The 3,261-nt window shown below is 63.7% G+C and overlaps 1 non-coding gene across 1 annotated transcript; it reads right to left on the reverse strand.

Moving 5' to 3' along the window:
* Positions 1-209: 209 nt before the first annotated feature.
* On the reverse strand, positions 210-294 carry TRNAR-GCG. Its single transcript has one exon. It is a non-coding gene; the product is annotated as a tRNA-Arg (tRNA).
* Between the last annotated feature and the right edge of the window lie 2,967 nt (positions 295-3,261).

Here is a 3,261-nt window from a genome sequence, read left to right on the forward strand (position 1 = left end):
GCACGCTGGGCGGCCCCTCACACACACACCTGCATGGACCCTGTGTCAGCGAACTGGGGCCCCTCAATCTTTTTTTTTTTTTTAAATATTTATGTTTGAGAGAGAGACAGAGACAGAGCGTGAGCAAGGGAGGGGCAGAGAGAGGGGGGGAGAGAGAGAGAGACAGACAGAATCGGAAGCAGGCTCCAGGCTCCGAGCCGTCAGCACAGAGCCCGAAGCGGGGCTCGAACCCACAAACCTGGAGTTCGTGACCTGAGCCGCAGTCAGACGCTTAACCGACTGAGCCACCCAGGCGCCCCAAGGGCCCCTCAGTCTTGAGTGGGAAACAAGTTACTGCCTGTCTGGGGGTGCCTGCCTCCAGGCTGCAAAACCCACCCGGTGAGGGCGGAGCGGCGGCCAGGCTCTCCCGAGGACTCCGACAAGCGCCGGAGGCCTGTGTCCTCGGCCTCAGCAGTTCAGAAGGACGCCAGCCGGGAACGCTGACGTCCACGCGGCCTCATCAGCGAAGACTCATCGTCTAAATGCGTAGCCGTCAGGACCCGGCTAAGTAAGTAACATCATAGCACGCTATGCAGGCGACACAAACCATCCGGTCAACGCTTACGGACGAGGACGGATGGACACGATGTATCATTAAACGCACGGAGGACAGGAAACAACAGCACCGAACGTCCCCTTACTCACGTCAAAAGCGGTCGGGGAGGCTCACGCCCTGCGCGGCCCGGGCTGGCCCCCGCCCCAAGCACCCAGCACCCACGCACGCAGACTCCGCGATCCCGCCGGGGCGGCGCTACCTGCTTTTCAGGTGAGCCCGCCGCGGCCAGGTGCACCCGATCTCCGGGCCCGGCGCCAGGCCGTGACCACCTGTCACGGGGATGGGTGGGGGATGGGTGCCAGCTGCAAGCAGCACCTAGTTGTGGGCCAGCGACCTCAGGGGCATTTCTAGACACCTTCTTCGGACTCTATCTCCTGATTTCTCTTATATTCGAAAATGCACTTTTCAGCGTTTCTCCTCCAGGACCACCACGCTGTTTGCAAACATCTGCAGTGTCCCCAGATTCTGTCTCTCAGCCTCTCAGGCTACCCTGCAGTGAATGGGGAGGTGGCCTGAGCACCCAGGAGCGCATTCCCGCCACATTCAGGGACACCTCTGTCCCCGTGGCCCCCTCTGCCGGGAGGGGCCATTCACGGCTTCATCTCTCCGTGGTCAATGCCTCCTCCTCCTCCACGTCCGTGTGCCCTGCCCCGCCCGCCGAGGGCTGGCCACCCATTTACCCGCCAAGAGGGATGAACAGGAGTGAGGGCATCAGGGCCTGGCCGCCCAGGTTCGAGCCGTGTGACCCGGGCCACCTACGTGCTCTGGCCCTCAGGTTCTGAGCTGTAAGACAGAGCTGGCCTCACGCGTGCACGGGCTTTTATAAGACCCCTCACTCGGCACAGAGGACGGAACTGCTGCTGTCTGTGATGACGTGATTCAGACCCAGCACAAAACGGGGTCTGCTGAGCCTCTGGGGAGAGGGTCCCATCGCAGCAGAGCCGCAAAATGACCACCTGCCAGGTTTCAGGTTGAGCTCTTTGTACACCTCCCTGCCCTCCCCCCCCCCCCCCCAGGAAAGAGCTCAGAGCGGGAGAGCTTGCCCTCAGTGCCAAGGAAAGCCACCTCGTCATCGCGCTTCTGTGTGCTCCTGTCTCCGCCTCTGACCCTCAGTCCAGTCCTAAGGGATGTCACCGGGCAGAGCGGCACCTGCTCACTCGGGGGCCCTGACAGCCGGAGCTGCTGGCGTGAATACTGACCCGGGCAGGGACCTGACATTCACACTCTAAGGCAGAAAGAGGGAGAAGACCCGGGGGTGGGGTGGGGCGGGTGGTCGGGGTCACACAGGAAGCCAAGTGGAGGCCGAGGCCAGGAGGGAGGTCCCCCGTGGGCGCACCCTGCACAGGCCCCGGGGCCCGGAAAGTGAGGCCTGCGGGAGCACAGCCGGCTGCCTCGGACACTGCACTCCCCAGAAGGCACGTTCCTGAGACGTCTAGTAACGGGCATGAGCCGGCCGGCTCCCCGGGACGTGGCAGTCTCTCGGGGGATATAAAGCAAAGGGCCCTCCCCACTCTCAGGCGTGGCTGCCACGGGATCTCGGAATTGGTCAGTGGTTGGACCGTGAGCCTCGGAAGAGAGAAAGTGTCACCAGCACCCACGCAGCCAGCGGGCTGGCACAGAGCCATCCCCAACAGCCAGGCCCAGGGCTGCCCCAGGCTGGCCAGGCACAGCTCCTGCCCTGCCTTGGTTTCTCCATCCCTCCACCCACATCTGCCGAGGCCCACGCCGGCCTACCCACCTGAGGCAGGCTTGACCCCCCCGCCCCCAACACTTGCAGTCGGGGGAGGGAGCCCTGAATGGCCGTCACGGGAGGACCCGGGTACACACTGGCCTTTGCAAACAAGACCGAATCAGGGGTCAGGCCGGCAGACTGTGGTCAGAGCAGACCGGGTGGCCTCTCCGTGATGCTCTGGGCCGCTGCTTCGCACACCCGGAGGAGAGCCAGGAGGGGACCCTAAGGGGGACCTGGGGGCCCAGATCTGAGGGGGTGCTGTTAACAGGGGGCACAATCACAGCCGCCTCAGTGAGAGCCCAAAACACTAAGGCACACGCGGTGGGGGGCTTTCCTAATGACAGCACCGCGAGCAAACAAAAAGCCAGCCGGGCTGACCGCGTACCCCGTGACAGGTGAGCCCGGCCGTGTAGACAGAAATACACGCCCGACCACAGCAGGTGCAGCCCTGAGACCGCGGCCGTCAGTGCTTCCTCCCCGCAGCTCCTGCCCCCATTCGGGGTTCGGCGCCCCAAGTCGAGACAGGTGGAGAGCCCGCCGGAAGATGCGGACACAGGGGCTCAGACGGGGGCTGGCACTCCCACGTTCCGGGAGGCAGAAACACAAGGTGACGGCGTCCGCACACGTTGAATTCAAGGGGCTTGAGAAACCGCCCTCGCGAGAAAGACACTCTGGCCCCTTGTCCTCTGAAGCGGGAAATGCACTCCCCGTGCGAAGGACCCCCCCTCCTCCAGGAGGCGGAAGGCACCCGCGTCGCCGGAGACCGGGAACGGGGCTGAGAAGGCTGCAGAGCGGGACGGCGCTCCCGGAGCCCAAGCCCCCCGTTTCTTTGTCCAGGCTGCTTCGGTCACTTCTTAGCGTCTCAGATCTTTGGGGCTCCCCTGTTCACGAAATTCCACTTGCTTTCCTCCTGTTGACACGTCTTCTGCCGATT

The sequence above is a fragment of the Lynx canadensis genome, chromosome D4 (assembly GCF_007474595.2).
Source record: "Lynx canadensis isolate LIC74 chromosome D4, mLynCan4.pri.v2, whole genome shotgun sequence".
Classification (NCBI taxonomy): Eukaryota; Metazoa; Chordata; class Mammalia; order Carnivora; family Felidae; genus Lynx; species Lynx canadensis.